The following is a 20,905-nucleotide window of genomic DNA, read 5'->3' as shown; positions in this document are numbered from 1 at the left end:
ATATATGAAAATTATATTATCTGGAAAGGGACATATATCCAAAACATACAAACACTTAAATTCAATAATACAAAGACAAATAACCCAGGTAGTGGGGGGAAGGTGAGGGGGTGGAGGGACTGAACAAAAATGAAAAAGGACTCATGGACATGGACAACAGTGTGGTCATTGCTGGGGGGGAGGGGGATATAAGGGGACTAAATGGTAATGGAAAAAAATGCAATAAAGATTTAAAAAATAGACAAAAGATCTGAATACATATTTCTCCAAAGAGGATATACAAATGGCCAATAAGCTCATTGCCTCAGTCCATTCAAGCTGCTATAATTACCATACCCTGGGTGGTGTAAACAAACATCTTTTTCTCACAGTTTTGGAGAGTGGAAAGTTCAAGATCAAGGCACCAGCAGATTTGGTGTCTGATGAGAACCTGCTTCCTGGTTCACAGATGGCCATCTTCTTCCTGTGTCCTCATATGGCAAAATGGGGGAGCGAGCTCTCTGGGGTCTGTTTTATAAGGGCACTAATCCCATTCATGAGGGCTCTACACTCATGACCTAATCACTTCCCAAAGATCTCACTGCTTAACATCATCACATTGGGGGTTATGGTTTCTTTCTTTTTAAATTTAATTTATTAGGGTGACACTGGTTAATAAAATTGCATAGGTTTCAGGTGTACAGTTCTCTAATACTTCATCTGTATATTGTATTGTGTGTTCACCACCCCAAGTCAAGTCTCCTTGCATCATCATTTATCCCCCCTTCACCCTCTCCTACCCCTCCCCATCGCACTTTCCTTCTGGTAATCACCATACAGTAGTTGGTCAATACCCCCGCCCCGGCCTTTTTTTTTTTTTTTGCTTACTCCCTGCATCTTTTTCATCTAGACCCCCCCAACTCCAGGTTTTCAACATATGAATGAGGAGGACATAAACATCCAGTTCATTGCACAAAATAAAAAAATGCTCAACATCAGTAGTCATTAGGGAAATAAAAATCAAGACCACAATAAAATACCACTTCACGCCCACTGGGATGGCTAGAATCAAAAAGACAGACAATAACAAGTGCTGCTGAGGATGTGACAAATTGGAACCTTCATACCTTGCTGGTGGGCTGTAAAATGATGTAACCATTGTGAAAGCCAGTTTAACAATTCTTCAAAATGTTAAACATCAGAGAGATATGATCTAGCTATTCCACTCCCAAGAGAAATGAAAACACACACCATATAAAAACCTGTACACAAATGTTCACAGCAGCATTATTCATAGTAGCCAAAAAATAGAAACAACTCAAATATCCAGCTGGCGCACGGATAAACAAAATGTGATATATCCTTGAAAATTACTATTATTCAATAAGAAAAAAGGAACGAAGTACTGATACATGCTATAGCATAGATGAGTCTTGAAAATATTATGCTAAATGAAAGGAGAAAAATCACAAAACACCACATATTGTATGAATCCATTTATATAAAAAGTTTAACCCTGGCTGGTATGGCTCTGTGGATCAAGTGCCAGCCTGTGAACCAAAGGGTCGCCAGTTCAATTCCCAGTCAGGACACATGCCTGCGTTGCGGGCCAGGTCCCCAGTAGGGTTACTCCAGGGGCAACCACACATTCATGTTTTCCTCTCTCTCTTTCTACCTCCCTTTCCCTCTCTCTAAAAATAAATAAATTAATTAATAAAAAATAAAATACAACAGAAAATGAAATTACAAAAATGGATAGATTATTTTCCATGGAAATAAAAAAATATATACTAGTCACCATGATGACAAAAATAAATGTAAAGAATATCTAAGAATGAACTTTTTTAAAAAAAAGTGCTGGATCTATAAAAAGAAAACTAGAAAATATTATCATTTTAATGGGTGTTTTGAATCAAGATAAAGTGGTTTTAATATGCATGTTGGAATAAATGCTAAAGAATATTAAAGAAAACAACCAAGAGGAGAACAGTGAGAGGACTAGCACCATTCAATATTAAAAATATTTCTCAAATCAATACAATTTTTTAAAATTTTATTTATTTTTACAGAAGGGAAGGGAGGGAGAAAGAGAGGGAGAGAAACATCAATGTGTGGTTCCATCTTGCGTGCCCCCAAATGGAGACCAGGCCCACAACCCAGGCATGTTCCCTGACTGGGAATCAAACCAGAGATGCTTTGGCTCACAGGCTGGCGCTCAATCCACTGAGCCACACCAGCCAGAGCTAAAATCAATACAATTTTTATAGAGAGCAAGATAAATATATCAGAGGAAGAAATAGAGTTCAGAAATAGAACAATAACATTTGGGAATTTATGTCACAAAAGTGGCATTTAATTGAGTTAGAAAATGGTATTCATTAAATGATTGGTGCTGGCAATTTTCCATCCAAATGGAAAATACAAATGTTGGTCCCATCTCACACCATACCAGAATAACTTTCAGTTGCATTAAAATTTAACTTTAAAAATAAAAATATTAAATATTAAATTTATGGCATATACTTGTTTAAGCACGAAATGTAGGCAAGACAAGACACTCAGGAGCTGTAAAGGATAAAGACATATATCTAATCAGATGATTATCCTTTCTAAGTATATGTGAAGACACATTATAAAAGTCAAGACATAAAGAGAAAAAGGAAATATAATTACAAGAAATGGCACAAGGTTAATATTCACAAATTAGTAAGAAAGACAAGCCACCCAAAGGAATAAAGAGTAAAGGATATAAAGAAAATTTAAATACATCCCAGTGGCCAATAAAGAGAAAAAGATGTTCAACCATTAGTTGTCAGGAAAATGCATGTCAAAATAAGCTAGATATCCTTGTGTTTGGCTCTCAGAATGGAAAAAATTTAAAAAGCACTAACATTCAGTTTGGGAGAGGATCTGGGAGAGTCATTTTATATATTGCTGGTGGGAGTTCCAATTTTACAAGTTTTTAAAAATAATTTGGTAGTATGTATTGATTAAAAACACTTATTCCTGCACCCAATAATCACTCAGATAACAGTCTCTGACTGTAATCAAGAAATCAATAACAAAATTGTCAACGTTTTTGGTAAATCAAAATCTCATATCTAAATAATTAAGGGGTCTGAGAGAAATTAGAAAACATGAGAAGTGAACCATAGTGAAAATGTTTCATATCAAAACTTGGGACATGGGGCTAAAATGTTCTCAGAGAAAAATTCATAAACCTAATGCTTATATAATAAAAGAAAATGATTGAATATTAATTAGATAAGCATCCAATTAGGAATTTTAAAATAAGAATTAAAAAACAGGTAAGAAATAATGAACTCAAGGGCAGAAATTAATAATATAGGAAACAAGATACAGGAGGACCAACAAAATCAAAAGTAGGTTTTGAAAGAACCCCATCTGAAACCCACTATCATTGACCCCATGAAACAGCATATCTGATTCCATAGGTCCCTCCACCAGTAGTTCCAAATAAACGGATCATTCACCCCATGGATCCCCATCATTCACACCAGAGAAACCTTAACCACCCACCCAATAAACCGCATCACACACCGCACAGTCCTCATCACTGATTGATTTTTCAATACTCACCCCACAAACTCTCCACCATTCACACCGCAGACCACTCATTACTCCTTCCAAAGACCTTCGTTACTCACCCCACTGAACTCCCATCATTCATCTTACAGACCCCCATCACTTACCCCACTAACACCCTATGATTCACTGCACGGAACCCTCCATCATTTACCCCACAGACTTCCATCACTAATCCCACAGACCACCCATCATACCTATGCTACAGACCCTATCACTCATACCACATCCCCGATTCCTTATTCCACCTAACCCCTTATCACTCACCACAGACCTCCGGCATTTATCCCACAGATCCAATTACTTACCACAGACCCCATCAATGACCTCTAAGGATCCCCATCAGTGACCTTGGAGGACCCTCATTGCTCATCACACAGATGTCCCCATATCATTGATCCCAGCCTACCGAATACTCACTCCACAGTTCCTCCATCACTCCCACCTCGAACTCTGCACCATTTACCCCTCCTTACCTCCCCCATCACTCATCCCACAGACTATCCACATTTTTCCCCAGTTACCCCGTCACTCATCCATAAACTCCTGCCACTTACTCCGTGCACCTTCTGACCCCAGCGAAGCCCTATCACTCACCCTGCAGAGAACCAAATCCATGTTATAACACCCCCATAATTAGGTGAATACTTTACTGGCACTAAATTGCCCCTGTTAAACTTAGGCCGGGAGCCCTAAATGTTGAAAGTGCATTTGAGAGACTCTTTCATCCTGCACATGCTCAGTGACGCCTGGGAATTGACCATCAGTCTGCAATTACACCAGGTGCACTCACGACATCTCAGTGCGTGTGCGGTGTGTCCAAGGAGAGGCGGGCTTTCAAGGCTTTTTAGTGACTTTTCAGGCAACTAACATGGCTGTCCCCTTGGGAGTATCTCTTCGGGAGTCGCCATCTTGGAAGGGTGGTCATTTATACCGCGGAGCCGGCCGTCCCCAGCTCGATCTCCCCCTGTGGTACTTCCTGGTAGCCGATGGGGCCCAGGCTGTGCCAACCGGACTTCTCTCACTGCACTGTCCCTCAACAGCCGCCGAGGCCCAGGCCGGGCGCTGTCCCTTCTCAGCACGCAGGTGCCGGCACTCAGCTGTATCCCCAGGGGCCCGCGGCTGCTTCACCCGTAGCCAGCCGCCGCCCCCAACCCCCAGAGCAGCTGGAAAGATTCCTCTGAGCAGCCAGCTCAGAAATTGGCCCGCCCCCGTCCCAGCCCCCGCCCTGGTCTCACTGCTGGGGGACTGAACGGTCCCTGTGCCGCGGGGGCGTCTGGCAGTCGCAGAGCCCGGGCCGCCGCTTCATGCCCACCTGACAGCGCCTTTGTCCGCTCGTGGGCTGAGGGCATCGCCCGACTCCTCGGCTGTCACCGACCCAGGGTCGTTGCCACCAGGGGAATAGTACGTGTCAGATTTAGGCCAGGAAGCGGAAGTCGCCCGCAGCGAGTTTAACCACTCTGGGCGCGGGGAGTTGAGGTGATGGAGAGCCTGACACTAAGTATCTGTGGAGGAAGTAACTTGAGTGGGGAGAGTCTGTGACATCTGTGGCGGGCATGTCATCCAATTTTTAAAAATCGATTAATCGGCCTTTATTGTTTACTTATACAAACATTATGGCTGAAGTTCTAAAGATCCAAGTTTTGATTTATTTTCATTAGTGTTCAATTTCAGGTGCTCATTTGTAACTTTCTTCCCCTTTTGACCCATGAATTATTTAGAAGTCTATTGTCAAACTTGCAAAAATGCTTGGAGACCCAGAGGGCAAGGAAATAGGTACGTTATTGAGGAGGGTGCCAGGGAGAACAGGCCAGCGCAGTGTCCTCTGGAGCATGGGGAGTTTTATATGGGAGAGGAGTTTTAATAGGGGAAGGAAACCAGTGCTAGAGGCAAGTTTGGTAGGCTTTGATCCACAGTTGTTGAAATTCAACCTAAAGGAGCAGTTTATGATTTGGGCCCCCTCAGTCTGGCCACATCCTGTTCTCAGAATTAATGACTCAAAGAAATAATTAAGAGGGAGTGCAGAAAATTTTACAGCTCCTCATACCATTTTCCATTTCCCCTAACACAAAGTTAATTCCATGTTACTGACTTCTATCCCAATTGCACTGTAGTCTCAGAATGTCTGAATGATGTTGAGTCTTTGTTAAAACTGCCCTTAAAGCTTAAATACTGGCCCAGTTTTCAAAAGTGTGTCATCTCTTGACTGAAAAGACAGTGTATTTTCCAGTTGTTGTGTTTAGCGTATGTGTTTATTGGTCCAACCAAGCTTGTTTTTTAGGCCGTTTAAAATGTGTATCTCCTTCCTGATGATTTTCTTCTGCTTTCCCCATAAGTGAAGGCAGAAATTCTCCCACTGTATTGTTAATAAGTCAAGTTTTCACAGCAGTGGTCAATTCGTGCTTCCTATACTTTGAAGTTTTTTTAAAATCATTTTTAATTGTTATTCTATTACGTTGTCCCAATTTTCCCCCTTTGTCCTCCTCTGCCCATCCCCCCCACAGTCAATTCCCTACTGTGCAACAGAAAAAAGGAACTCCTACCTTTTGTGACAGCATGGATGGAGCTGAAGAATATTATGCTAAGTGAAGTTTTATTATTAAATGCAGGTAAGAGTATTTTGTTGATGAATAGATAAATACAGCCAAAGCACTTCCCCAAAAGACTAACATTTCCAACTCCCACCAGCAATATATGAATTCATTACGGCAAATCTCTAGCATTGGATGTCCATGCTCTCTAATTTTTGCCAGTCTGAGGGCTAGCAGTATTAAACTGCTTTAATTTGCATTTTCGTAACTACTTGTGCAACTGAGGATATTTTTCTCTTTGCTGACCATTTCAATTTTCTCTTCTGCCAGTCTTCAAATCCTTTGTCCAACTTTCTTTGGGGTGATTGTCTTTTTCTTATCAATTTGCAGAAGCTCTTTGTACATTAGGGATATTAACACTTTGTTAGTTGCATTGCAATATTTTTCCCCTAACTCTTTTTGCTCTTTGCATCTTATGTGTCCTTTGAGCTATAATTAGAAAAATGTGTTCTCTCATCTGAAAAGTCTAAGCGTCCTTTTCTGGCTTCTGTATCTCCTGTCTTGCATGATTTTCCTTCCTCATTCTGGGTAGTCCTAAAAAGGTAATCTTTTTTATAACAATGCAATGAAAATCCACTTTAATAAATATCACATAGTTTACCTGTAGTCTATTAAGTGCATTTTATTTTATTTTTTGTGTATGCATCTCACTTTATTATTTTTATTATTTTTATTTTTTAATTTTAAAAGATTTTTTTAAAGATTTAATTAATTTATTTATTTATAGAGAGAGGGAGAGAAACATCAATGTGTGGTTGCCTCTAGCGCGCCCCCCACTGGGGACCTGGCCTGCAACCCAGGCATTTGCCCTGACTGGGAATTGAACCAGCAACCCTTTGGTCTGTAGGCCAGCACTCAATCCACTGAGCCACACCAGCCAGGGCTCACTTTATTATTTTTAAAAATTAAAAATTGTTTGCAGTTAGTTTATATTCAATATTATTTTGTATTAGTTTCAGGTATACAGTATAATGGTTAGACAATCATATACTTTACAAAGTGTTCCCCCTGATATTTCCAGTACTGACCTGGCTAGTTATTACAATATTATTGACTCTATTTCCTATATTATACTTTACAACCCATGACTATTTTGTACCTACCGATCTGTACTTCTTAATCCTTTCACCCTAAAAAAGGTAGTCTTAATATTTATTTTTAAAATTTTTATTTATTGATGAGAGAGAGAAAGAGAAAGAGAAAGAGAGAGAGAGAGAGAGAGAGAGAGAGAGAAACATAGATTTATTGTTTACTTATCTATGTATTCATTGGTTGATTCTTGTATGCACCCTGACTGGGAATGGAACCCGCAATGTTGAAATATTAGGATGATGCTCTAACCAACTAAGCTGCATGGCCAGGCAACATTCATTTCTTTTTTATTGTTTTAATTTTTTTACTTGAACCTTTAATTTAGCTGGAATTAAGTGTGTGGCATGAGGTTAGAGTTGATCTTTGTTTTTGCTGTGTCAAATAAAAACAATTCTGGATGTAGATAGGAAGAGACTAATTAGAAAGAAAGACTATTGCAATAGGAAGAAAGCTCCCATCTCAGAAATCTGCAAACAACTCATAACCCAACAGGAAAAGGGCCTGCATTTCTTTTATAGCCAGGTTAAGGGGAAGGCAAGCCGAGGTCAGCAGAGTCTGTGGAGAAACTGCACAATCATGGGAATGACAAGTGGACCACCTGATTCTCAGAAAAAGCTGAGAAGAGGGACACCTTCTAAATTGTTTTTTGTGCTTGCTGAGGCAGAGGAGATCAAAGTTCAGGAGCCTGTAGGAAATAGAGAAGCCTGACTACAGTTTAGCTAACAAGCATTTTGTTCCAATTAATCAAAGTTTATTAGGCAAAGAATGGGAATTTGGAGGGTCTGTATCTGAAATTGAAACCTAAGTCTGAGTCCTTTCTTGGTCATATACAGAAATGGGGTTCTTTGCAGTATGCCATTTTCTGGAACACACACAAAAAAGTAAGGGCTTTTTTTTTTTTAAAGTGCCCTGTTTACCAAGTCACAGGGCTCAGGTAAAATTCATTATGAGCTGGGACCCTTTATGTAACACATTGCCCTGTATTCACTCAAATAAATAACACTTCTGTAATATGAGGTCTGTCTGGAAAAAAAGTCCAGCCATTGGTAATATAACAAGAATGGTTTGTGCAACATTGATGTAACCTGGCAGCCAAGGAGAGTGGAGTGGAATGAGCATGCATGAACAATAACAACTTCACTGTACTAACAGTGTAGGGCAGTAGACGCTGTTGAGTGAGCATGTATACTATTTGTCCAACACATTAGAATCGACTGAGTGAGTAGAGCAACAAATCTGCATCGAATTTGCCTTAAGCTTGAATATTCCTCTGTAGAAACTTTTCAGATGATTCAGAAGGCCACAGCTACAGGCAACTGGTGATTGGCAGCTTCGCCACGACAATGCGCCCACTCCTGCATCACGTCTAGTGCAAAGGTTTTTGGTGAAATGTCAAATCACCCAGATAACTCGGTCCCCCTACAACCCAGATTTGGCACCCTGTGACTTCTGGCTTTTCCCAAAACTAAAATCACCTTTGAATGGGAAGAGATGTCCTGTACTCGATGAGATTCAGGAAAATACGACGGGGCAGCTGATGGTGATTGGGAGAACTGTGTGAGGTCCCAAGGTGCCTACGTTGAAGGAGACTGAGGTGTCATTGTCCTATGTACAATGTTTCTTGTATCTTGTGTCTTCTTCAATAGATGTCTCTATTTTTCATAGTACATGGCCGGACACCTTCTGGACAGACCTCATGTGTTTCATTACATCTGAACTCTATTGCATGTCTGTAATCTGATTTCAAAGAATTTCTGTTCTTGCAAATTTATTTTTCTAGGGACACTGAAGTTTAAAATTATTTTATCAAGTTTCAAAATGAATACTATCCTCTACCTCCCCCAAAATTCCCAACAAAAGTATTGTGATTTTGAGTTAAATTTTATCTAATATTAATAGTTTGGAAAGAGTTAGTGCTTTTTGTTATAATAAACCTTTGTAACTAATAAGCTTATATCTCTATTTGATCATGTCTTGTATTATATACTACAATGATATTTTATAGTCTTCTTGTAAGTGCACTATCTTTTCTTGTAAAATTTATTCTTAGGTGTTTATAATATTTTTGTTGTCATTATTAAGATTTATTTTTGCTAATCCTATGTGCTCACTGCTGGTATAGAAAAAAAGTACCCATTCTTATAATTACATTTTATAATTTCATTTTATATCCAGCTCCTTATCAAAACTACCTACCAAGTCTGGTAGCTTCTTAGTATAGTCTCTCAGGTTTTCTAATTGTACAATCATATCAGATATGTATAATATTGTCTCTTTTATCTGATATTTGATATGATTATTTCTTCTATTTTAACTGTACTAGACAGTAGCCACTAAGCTTATGTGACTATTTTTTTTTTACACTAAGTCTATATAATGGGCTTGTCTCATAGAGGAGAGAGCACTGGAATAGATTAGACTTTGTTGCTATAGCAACAAAGATGTTTGCTATAATATGAGGTCGGATGTTTGATCATCTGACAGAGAATGTTGCTTACAATTATGTGTCTATTTAAATTTAAATTTATTCAAACTAAAAAAAATTTAAATTCAGTTTCTTAGTCATCTAGCCACATTTCAATTGTTCAATAGCCATGTATAACTAGTGGCTACTGTATTGGACAGCATTAAATAAAAAAACATTTTCCATCATGTGGGAAGTTGTGTTGGACAATGCTGAGATAGAGCCTTCATAATAATGTTGAGTAATAGATATGATAGAGCGCATCCCTATCTTGTTGCCAATTTTAATGGAAATGATTTAAATATTTATCATTTAGTATAAAGTTTTCTGGCAACTTTTGGAAAATGGTTTTGTCAATTTTAAGTAGTTTCCTTCTGTTGCTATTTTGATTTTTTTATTAATATAAATGGCTACCGAATTGTATCATATACTTTTTAAATATTAATTAATAGCATTATGTGGCTTTTCTAAAGTATTTCCTAAAGTGTAATGAATTATGTTGATTGATTTACAAATGTTCATCCATACTAGCATTCCTGGACTCATCTTAATGGTTATGGTGTATTCTTTTCTTGAGACACAGCTGGATTTGATATGGTGATATTTTATTTAGAAAATTTAACCCATATCCATGGAAGGTTATCTCTAGTTATCTTTTATTTTGAGCAATATTTGTTTTGGTATTAAGGTTGTTCTCCTTTTATAAAATAAATTGGGAAATTTCCATCTTTCTCTATGGACTGGTAGTTTACACTTATATAACATAGACCCATTTAGTCTTGATTTATTTAGGAAGGTGTTTGTTTCTTAATTTCCATCTGGTCAAGATATTTTGGTAATAATTTATTTCTCTTTTATTAGATCTTATCAGAGAATGTGAAACTTCAAAGCTCGCTCTCTCTCTCTCTCTCTCTCTCTCTCTCAAATTTCATTGGTCCTGGGGAAAGGGAGGAAGGTAGCTCCGCCTCCTGCTGAGTGTGCCACAAGCAGTCCCTGTTTCCCATTGCCATTGATGGGGAGGTTCACATGTTGGGAGAGGGGGCAGAAAGGCCTTGAGCTTGGGGAAGCCTGAGGTGTACCACGCAGGCAGGCCAGAGCAAGTCTAGCAGGTCCATGAAAGAGATCTGGTTGTCCACCATGAAGGCCTGGTTTCCCTGGTTCTGGGACAGCAGGTTCTCAAAAAGCTTAAGGTGCCCTGTCAAATCCTTCACATAGTCCCCCTTGCCCACCTTGTAGTTGGTGTAGATAAGGATGATGTATTTGCAGTGGAGGTCCTCCATGCCATCATTCACCACATCCACCTCCTCTTCTGTCTGTGTCATCTCTCTGCTTCTCTCATAAAGGAACACTTATAATTGTATCTAGGGCTCCTCAGGAAAATCCTAGATAATCTCCCTATCTTAAGATACTTAATCACATCTACAAAGTCCTTTTTTTGTGTGCCAAACAAGATAGCATTCAAATGTTCTAGGAGTTAACACATAGATATCTTGTGGGGAGCTATCATAAACCCTACCATAGCCTACCTGCTGGTCCCCAAACATTGATGTCCATCCCATGTACAAATACATTCACCTTATTCCAACACCCTCAAAAGTGTCAAAATATTACAGCATCCTCTCAAGTCCAAAATTTCATCTAAATATCATCAGTTTGGAAATCCCAAATCTCGTCATGTAAACCAGATAAGTGTAAGTATACCATCCTGGAACAAAATTCCTCTCCATCTGTGGACTACAGAAAAAAAGGAAACAGAAAACAAGTTATCTGTTTCCAAAATATAATGGTGGAATAGGCATAGGATAAGAGTTATGGACATTCCTATTCCAAAACACTGAAAATGGAAGAAAAAAAGAAGTCATTGTTAGTGAGCCATTTTGAAATCAGCAGGGCAAATTCCATTCGGCTTCAAGGCCTGGGACTAATCCTTTGTAACTTGATGATCCACCCTATGGGCCCAAAACTCCACTCTTGGGGTCATTCTTGCTTTTTCTTGATGGTTAACACATGTTTGAAGCTGAGTAGTTTTATAACCCTGTTTTCTATCTGCAGAATTTTAGGAATCTTACAGCCTTCCTTTATTTTATCCTGTCTCTGTCCATTTCAGTCCATGCTGGCAGTATTTCTGCTTGTATAACATTCTCAAAAACTTTGCACCTTCCTGTGTATGTCACAGGAATTTACACCATTACACAAGAGGATCTTCCACAGATCTTTTCTCATTAATCCCATCTCTATTCCTGGCTTCTGCTACAAACATTGAGGGGATCCATAAATCACATACCAAATCTCTTTAGTACTAGCAAAAGGTTGTCTGGCCACACCCTTGGCCTTCTCTCCAGAGCATACTCACCTAGGGTTGAATCTCCTAATTTTAGCACCTTTTGCAATCTGGATAGGCTGAGAATTTCCCAAATCATCAAGTCCTGGTTTCTTTTTGCTTAGCAATTCTTCCTTCAGTTTATCTCTTTCCTTTCAAATTTCTCTGTAGACAACAAGTAGAAACCAGGTTGCATCTTCAACAATTTGCTTGGAAATCGCCCCAGCTAAATGTCCAAGTTGATGGCTTATAAATTCTGATTTCCACATAAGTATAGGACACAATTAAGCTAAGTTTTCTGTCATAGTATGACAAAGATTACCTTTCCTCCAGTTTCCAATAACGTGTTCCACATTTTCTTCTGAGCCCTCATGAAAGATACCTTTCATGTTTATATTTGTACCAACATTCTGTTTATGATGATACATGCATTTTCTAAGACAATATAGGGTTTCCTACCATGTTCCTCACTTCTTCTGAGCTGTCACCAGCAGTGCATTCAGCATCTGTATTTCTATAACAATCCATTTTAGACAATACAGGCTTTTTCTGTAATGCTCCTCAACATTCTTCCAGCCTCTACCTGTTATCCAATTACCGTAGTCCAAAGCGATTTTTATGTTTTCAGGTATTTGTTACAGCAACACTCCATTTTTGGTACAAACTTTATGTTAGTTTCCTATTGCTTCTGTAGTAAATTACCATAAACTTGGTGGCTTAAAACAACATAAATTTATTCTCTCACAGATCTTGAAGCCAGAGTTCAAAATCAGGATCACTGGGCCAAAATCAAAGTGTTGGCAAGGCCATACTTCCTCTGGAAGCTTTAAGGGAGAATCCATTCCTTGCCTCTTCTAGCTTCTGGTGGATGCTGGTGTTCCTTGGCCAATGGCCACACCACTCCAATATCTTCCTCTGTAGTCACACTTCCTTATTCTATTTGTGCAATTTCCATCCACTTTCCTATTGTAAGACACTTGTTATTGTATGTAGTTAGGGCTCACGTGGATAATGCAGAATAATCTATTCATCTCAAAATTCTTAATCAAACTTGCAAAGTCCCTTTTTTGCCATATGGTAACATACACAGGTTTCAGGGATTATGGCATGGATTTCCTTTAGGAAGCCATTATTTAGTTTACTTCAGGAAGGAAAGAAAAATGTCCAGATAAAAGGTTGGGTAATAGAGCCAAGAAATCTCAGAACCAAGTTGCCATAATTTTTAGCACTATGCAAAAACAACAGAAGAGGGAGCTCTGACCTTTGAGAAGCAACCCTGAACCCCACCTCCTTCCAAAAGTTTAGGAAAACTAATTTCTTATAAAGAGCAACAGAAATGTGCAGGACAAATCTCATACAATGTTGCTATAAGAATAAAAGCATAATGGGTAGAATACCATCCTTAGAGACAATGAAAGCTCGCCAGAAACACATGCTTACCAAACAGCTCAAAACTCTAATCAGCTATTGCAAAGAAGCTAAAAGACATTAAGAAAATGATGCAAGACAATGAGAGAATAACATAAATAAGAACTAGAAAATTTCAGAAATGACAGATCTCAGGAAATATTTAGGAATAAAAAAAATCATTTTAGAATAGAGGACTAAATGACAAGAAACACAAAGCAGATAAGCACAACACATGATGGCTTAAGATAAATAGAAGGCAATGAGAAAGAAATTTTTTTTAAAAGAAAGAAAACATTTGAGAACAAAGAACAAATATCAAAGTTAAAAAAAAAGATCTACTTCGGGAGGGGGTGGGTGGAGGTGGAAGAGAATATGGGGGAGAGATAAATGGTAATGAAAAAAATACAATTAAAAAGATCCAATTCATCCACCATAGGAGTTCTAAAAATAAAAGCAGACAGAGGAAACAAACAAATGTTAAAAAACTATAATTCAAAAAAACTTCCTGGAATAATAAAAAAATTTTAATGATATACTGAGAGAGCACACCTGACTGCCTTCTGCTTCTGGCTAAGATGGAGTAACAGGGGCCAGATTTATCCCTCTACCTGAAACAACTAAAAAATGATAAAATATATGCAACAATGGTCTTCGAAACATTGGACATCAAGCAACAAAAAACAGTGATCCTTGAGAATAGGGAAACAAAGTGAGTCCTGCAAATGCCTCAGCCTAGATAGTTTCCAGTCAGTGCTGAGACAGGAAATCCAGGTAGAGCCCAGTGTTCTTCCTGGATTAAGGAGATGGACCTGAGAGTCCAAGGAGACCGTGGCAGTTAGGGCACCAGAGAGGAGAGAGCTCCACAGAGGTGGAAAGAGCTCCAGAGATCTGCAGAAGTTTCCTCTTAAGTCTTTAGCTGAGTACTCCTCAGCTCATGCATGTGAGTAAACTATGCAAGGCTTAGCAAAGAATCACCAGAAAGGATTATAGGGAATAATCTTTGGAGTTCACAGAGGGCTGAGAATAGTTTCCAATCTTACTAGATACAGTGGAAAACCTCATAATTCATAGGGAATTAAATAGAGTATTTAGAAGGCCGGGGGGGGGTAAAATTAGACCTAGACTAAATGCTGCTCTGGTTCTGCCTATAAAGCTTAAAAGCAAGACCTAAAAGAATCAAATTGTTCCTATATAAATTAACTATATCCCAGAATAAAGCTTTTGTATTCCTCGTCATAAGGCATTTTCTTCTGCCTGATGGGTGGGTGGGGTAGAAGGGTGGAGTGGAGTGGGTGAGGAGTGGGGGGTTTGCCTTCTGGAAACATGCTCCAGGGCTTTGGGGAAGAAGAAAGACTGGTAGAAAGACTGGTACAACAAGTTTGCCAATCCAAATCCCTGTTCTCTGTGGCCTGTGTTTTGAGCACTCTGTCAATAAAGCTACCCTTCTACTTGCCTAAAAAAAATCCAGCCCTAAGCAAGATACAATTGACATTTAAAAAAAATAAGTAGTAAAAAATAATCAGGCATGCAATGAACCAGATAAATATGATATATAATTTGGAGAAAAATAAATTCATTCAAATGGACCCAGAAATGACACAGATTATGAATAGTGAAGAACATTAAAGCAGTCATTATAACTCTGTTACAAATGTTCAAAAGCCTAAATTAAGCATATTAAATACAGACATGGAAGATATTTTTTTAAAAAGCCCAAATAGAACTTTTAGAGATGAAAACTATATCTGAAATGAAAAATGCATGAATGGCATTAATAGCAGATTAAACATTGCAGAAGAAAAGTCAGTGAATTTGAAGGCACAGTAATAGAAACTATCCAAACTAAAATGTAAAACGGGAAAATACTTTAAAAATGAACAAGAGGCCGTGGCTGGAATGGCTCAGTGGACTGAACGCCGGCCTGTGAACCAAAGGGTCACCAGTTTGATTCCCAGTCAGTGCACATGCCGGTGTTGTGGGCCAGGTCCCCAGTAGGGGGCATGTGAGAGGCAACCACACACTGATGTTTCCTTCCCTCTCTCCCTCCTTTCCCCTCTGTCTGAAAATAAATAAATAGAATCTCTTTTAAAAAATGAACAAGAATATCAGCTCTGGGATAAATACAAAATGCATCATATATAGGTAGTTCATGTCTCAGGGGGGCTGGGGTGGGGTGGGAGGGATAGAGGAGATATTTGAAAGAGTGTGTGGTATATCTGATAATATGTACCCAGAGTAACCAGCACCAAGTCATATTCTCATAAACTATTGGATGTTAAAGATGAAAAAAGAATTTTGAGCATCTAGAAAATAATAGCAAATGATCTATAAGGGTAAGAAAATAATATCATCATCATCATACTTTTATAACAATGCTTTATGCCTGAATAAAGTAATATTTAAGATACACAGGAAAGAAAATATCAGCCAAGAAATTAATACCAAGAAATATTCTTTTAACTCTAAAGGACATGGATAAAATGTTATCACCATGCAAGAACTGAAGGAATATTGTCCTCATAAGTCCTTCTTCATGAATCTATACAGAACAAGAGAGAATCAAGATGATGGAGGGGTGATTGGAAGTCACACTGACCTCCTCCCAGGACCAATATGGAATTACAACTAAGTTGGGGAGAAATCACCTGGAACAAACAACTGAACAAGAGCGATAGAGGAGCCTTATAACCTTGGAGACAGAAGAATCAGCTTTAGCCCAATCTAACTGGTAAGGAGTGCAGCAGAGACTCAGGAAGGCGGGCAGGGTGCTCACTGGTGGCAGCACCAGAAGAATATTGAAAGAGCCAGTTAGATTCCCCTGAGAAGAGTGGGGTCTAAACCACAAGTGGGGATCTCCAGGCTAGAGCACCAGAGCCCAAAAAGTACACAGAAAACAGCCAGCTGCGAAAAGTGGCAGGGTTGCTCTCTGCCAGAGACAGGCGGCTGGAGACTCAAAGAGCTGTTTAAAGGGCCAATGCATAAATTTTTATTTGCAGCTACTTACCCTGGTCTCAGGCAAAGGCAGGGACAGAGTGGGCTAGAGACATCTGAGGAGAGACTGGGGAAGGAGGCTTTGGGGAGAGAACAGAGAGAATAGACAATGGGATCCCAGTGCTGACTCCCCCCCCCATACCAGCAGCCATCTTGCTCAGCCAGAGACCACTCCCCTGAGTGGCAGCAGCATGAGAGGACCCAATAACCCTGCCCTCAGGAGGGACTCCTCCCCACCCTGAGCTGTCTAAGCAGGCCTGCTGAGTGTAGACTGACTAGATTAACAGCTGAAGGAGACAGCCACAGACAGTAGATTCCTGGAAGTCTCGAACAGACTGCCTAAGGTCAGACAGGGACAACATCTAACATCATCAGAGGCAGATCCAGAAAGTAAAAACAGTGGTTTCCTACCATAGAATTTCACACCACAAAGTCAGGAAATCAAGACAGATCAATTTAGAGGCAGAAGCAGAAAAGAAGTCTCACAAATAATGGGAAGCCAAAGAAATATCCCCCCCACTCGAAGGGAAAGGAGGAATCCCCACAAAGAAAACTAAAGGAAATAGAGGCAAGGAAACTATCAGATAACTGAGTTCAAAACAATGGTTCTAAGGAAGCTCAATGAGCTCAGTGAGCTCAGAGAGAATTACAAAAAACTACAAGGAAACTACAAGGAACTTACTGCAAACTATATCCGCATAAAAAAGGACATATAAAACATCAGTAAGAGACAAGAGGAAATGAAGAATACAGTTTCTGAATTGAAGAACACAGTAGGAGGGATCCAAAGCAGGCTCGATGAAGCTGAGGATCGAATCAGCGAACTGGAGGACAGGGTAGAAAAAAGCTCCCAGAAAGAGCAAGAAAATGAAAAAAGACTCAAAAAGAATGAAGAGGCATTTAGGGAAATGCAGGAAAACCTAAAACGAAATAATATCCATATAATAGGGATACCAGAAAGAGAAGAGGATGAGGAAGGGATAAAGAACCCGTTTGAAAAAGTAATGATGGACAATTTCCCCAATTTGAGGAGAGAAAAAGTCACACAAGTCCAGGAAGCACAGAGGGTCCCATTCAAGAGGAACCCAATGACACCCACTCCAAGACACATCATAGTTAAAATGGCAAATCTCAAAGACAAACAGAGAATCCTAAAGCAAGCAAGGGAGAGAGAGGCAGTAACATGCAAGGGAGCCCCGGTACAGCTAGCAGGTGACTTCTCAACAGAAACACTGCAAGCCAGAAGGGAATGGCAAGAAATATTCCAAGTCATGAAAAGCAAAGGCCTGCAACCAAGACTGCTCTACCCAGCAAGGCACTCAATTAAAATGGAAGGCGAAATAAGGAGTTTCCCAGACACCCCTTTCCAAACCAGCACTGCAAAATATGCTGAAGGGACTGCTTTAAGATGAAGAAAAAGAGTCTATGAATACCCAGTTCCTTTCACAGTTGCCAATACTTGATATTACCAATATTTTTAATACATATTAATCTCATTGTGACAATGATGTGTTATTTTAATTCTTCCTTTTTATTTGTTGAAACTAAACCTGTTTTTGTATATTTCTTGCCTATTTCTATTATTTTTGAAAGCTTTAAATGACTTTTGGTATTCTTTATTCATTTATTGATTAGTTTGTAGAATTTTTTCCCTAAAAAACAAAACAAAACAAACCATTAATGCTTTTTAATGTGTTGCAAATGCTTTCCTATTCTATTACTTGTCTTTTAACTTTTTTCATATTTATATTACTGTACAGTCTTAAATATTTAATATAGTCATATTGCCAATATTTTACTTTATAGCTTCTGGGTTTGAATATTTTACTTCAGGGTAAGAAAATATTTTGTACTTTTTCCTAAACTTCTTAGATTCTACACATTGGTTTTTAACTCACCTGAATATTTCTTGTATAATGTGTGAAACAGGGCTCTATATTTGTTTTATTTCAAGTAATAGTTGTCCATGCACCTTATTTGTTGAATAAGCCTTATTTTCCCCATTGATTTGAAATATCAGTTGAATCATATATTACATTGTTAGACGGATATATACATTTGTTTCTAGAATGCTCATTATATTTCATTGATCTACTTGATTATTTCTGTGCTGGTGTCATGTTGTTTTAATTGCTGAGACTTTATAATGGTTTTAAATTTTTTAATATTTTGTAATTTACTTTGACATTTAAAAAATAAATAAAATCAATCTGCATTTAAAAGAGAGAGAGAGAAAGAAAGGAAAGAAAGAAAAAAAGAAAGAAAGAAAGAAAGAAGGAAGGAAAGAAAGAAAGAAAGAAAGAAAGAAAGAAAGAAAGAAAGAAAGAAAGAAAGAAAGAAAGAAAGAAAGAAAGAAAGAAAAAGAAAGCAAGCAAGCAAGCTCCTACTTTTTGCGACAGCATGGATGGTACTGGAGAATATTAAGCTCAGTGAAATAAGCCAGTTGCTGAAAGATAAATACCATATGATCTCACCTACAAGTGGACTCTATTCAACAAAATAAAGTAACGAACAAAGTAAACCACAGGCATGGAAACATGGAGCAGACTGAAAGTGACCAGAGTGGGAGAGGAAAGAGGACAATGGTGGAAAGAAGGGGGAAGGGACTAGACAAAGGACATGTATGAATGACCCATGGACATGGACAACAGAGTGAGAATTGACTGTGGGAGTGGGGGGTGGGGGTGGGATGGGTGGAGGGGGCCAAAGGGGGAAAAATTGAGACAACTGTAATAGAATAAACATGACTTAAAAATTGAAAAAATAAAAATAAAAAACTCATTAAAAAAACTAGTAAATAAATTAAAACCTCCCAAAAACTAATGTTTAAGACAAGATGGCTTCACTGGTGAATTCTATAAAACATTAAAAAAGATTTAATACAAAAAAATTGTAAATTAAATATTTCCTTATATTAAGAGCCAATAACTACTGCAAAATTGCTATTCCCACAAGAACACATTGGATTTTATTTAATGCATTAGCCTACACCATTATTTTCATAGATAAAGCAAAGTTGAAGATGGATGTAGTTTAAAATGGAAACACGAACATTAGCTTGTCCTCTCAGGGGGTATTCTGTCTTGAGTAACAGTCTCCTAGGAAAAATTTAATTCATCACAATGGGTATGACTAGTTAATACTCAAAACTTGACAAATACTATATATATACTTCTGAATGGATGAGTTTTCTAAGACACTTTTGATTGGCATTTATCGATCATGAAACACTGAGAAAGACTCCTTGATGTGATGAGAGTAAGATGTATATAAGACTATGCATTACATGCAAAGATCCAGCATCATGAGGATTACATAATTCAGGAGGCACTGTTGGTTTCTCTTATATATATATATCCCTTTTCATATTTTATATTTATATGTAGCTTTGTGATTTTCCAAATGAAAGATTCTGGTTTTGAAAGCCAATCCTGGTCCTAGTTACGCAAATCTTGATTTAATGCATGGAAGCAGAAGAGGAGTAAGCAAAAATTTAGCTGTAACACCAGTATGAAAAACTAGCCTCACCCCAAGGTTCTCAAAGACTCATTCTATGTTTAAAAGAAAAGGAATCTATTAAAGAACAAGCTTCTGAAAACCAAAATGACTAGAGAGTTTTTGACCTAAGGACTGGTGTTGAGCACTGAACTAAGACTTAAAACTAATAACAGTTCGAAGGGAGAATTTAGTATGCAAGGGCTCAGGTAATATAGATATAGTACAATCATGAAAAAATTGGAAGAGAATGGGGAAAATATATTTACATTTTAAAACTATTCTTAGTAATTTTATCAGTGGTAGTAGCACTAGTATTGCTATTCTGAGACTGAATAATGTGGGTTTCCAGAAAGGAGTTAACAAAACAGATCTGAGATGGCTATCCTTTGAAAGGCCTGCTCACAAGGTTTGCCTTTGGCTGCAGTCTGGGAACTTGATTTCGGGAGGGTTCCCACCATTCTCTACCTGATAGGGGTGGCTCACTGTGCAAACAGTGCGTTTTATGCTGAATATCTATTTCTTCCTCGGGATCTGGAATACTGGAATGTGCTCGGCAGAGGGTGCCTAGTGACTAAATCTCAGTAAAAACTTTGGGCACTGAGTCTCTAGTAGGCTATCTCACCTGGCTGTATAGTAAAAATTGATGTACAATTTTGTAAGCATCATAGCGTTATATCATCAGTGCTAGACATAGAGATCATATGGAAAGCTGCAAAGGAAAAAGAACAGTGTATGTGGATCAAGGCTCCCTTGTTTTTTGCTGCCAGTGGGTGGATTGCACATTCGACTCTTTGAGTATAGGGAAAAGAACAAGACCCCATAACGAATGTTTTTTTTTTTGTTTTGTTTTGTTTTGTTTTGCAAATTGGAGCCTCTGGAAAAAGGGGGACAAAATGTAAAGAGAAGCAATCTTCAGATAAAAATGGCACTTTTGTAGATCCAAAACCCAATGTG

The 20,905-nt window shown here is 38.4% G+C and overlaps 2 protein-coding genes across 3 annotated transcripts in view; both read right to left on the bottom strand.

Annotated features, from left to right (window-relative positions):
- Positions 1–4,172, bottom strand: part of ZNF41 (zinc finger protein 41) — a 52,136-nt gene extending 47,964 nt beyond the window's left edge. The window contains exon 1 of the mRNA XM_054566489.1: positions 4,110–4,172. The gene's annotated coding sequence lies outside the window, so the exon portion shown is untranslated. The remainder of the gene's footprint in view (positions 1–4,109) is intronic.
- The window catches only part of UXT (ubiquitously expressed prefoldin like chaperone), a 269,833-nt gene that overhangs the window by 102,433 nt on the left and 146,495 nt on the right, over positions 1–20,905 (bottom strand). The gene's annotated exons all lie outside the window — the stretch shown is intronic.

Source organism: Pteronotus mesoamericanus, unplaced genomic scaffold, assembly GCF_021234165.1.
Source record: "Pteronotus mesoamericanus isolate MK-2021 breed Mesoamerican mustached bat unplaced genomic scaffold, CSHL_Meso_final contig_173, whole genome shotgun sequence".
Lineage (NCBI taxonomy): Eukaryota > Metazoa > Chordata > Mammalia > Chiroptera > Mormoopidae > Pteronotus > Pteronotus mesoamericanus.
This window is presented reverse-complemented; position numbering and strand designations above follow the sequence as displayed.